Raw genomic sequence first — 590 nt, 5'->3', positions numbered from 1 at the left:
AGTATGTTGTTTTTGGTTTAATCTTTCTTTCTTTTTTTCTAGTTGCGTGATGCCTTCAGCGTGATGATACAGCATTATCTTTTACACCTAGTGACTTAACACGATGGGTCCTGGATGTTGCGATACAAGATAGATGCAGAAGATGCAGGCGCTTCCGCCATTGCTGAAGTTAGGTGTACTGTTAAAGTGGAGATTGATGCTGTAACATATTGTCAGGTTATGCAGATGCTAAATATAGCAATATTTTAATCTGGGACTGTCAGTAAGTGTAAGCAGTTTCTTAAAAACTGTAAGTGATATTTAAGGTCACTAAATTCCTCTACAAATTTAAAGGTCTGGTTATATGAAGGCCTGCAGAACGTTCCGTGATAAGCTTGCAGACGATGAGGATATTCAGAAGTTGATGCACTGATATTATCACGTTTACATTCAGACTTGGGGCGTTGATCTTAGGGAAAACCACATTACTGATTCCATACTACGTGCTTCAGGCGCTGGTGTTGTAAGTTGAATGTCTGTTTGTAGAAAAATTAATATGAAAAAATCATTATTTCATAAAGACTATTTGTAAGGATTTCTTGGCCAATCCT

Source organism: Penaeus monodon, chromosome 29 (assembly GCF_015228065.2).
Source record: "Penaeus monodon isolate SGIC_2016 chromosome 29, NSTDA_Pmon_1, whole genome shotgun sequence".
Taxonomy (NCBI): Eukaryota; Metazoa; Arthropoda; class Malacostraca; order Decapoda; family Penaeidae; genus Penaeus; species Penaeus monodon.
This window is presented reverse-complemented; position numbering follows the sequence as displayed.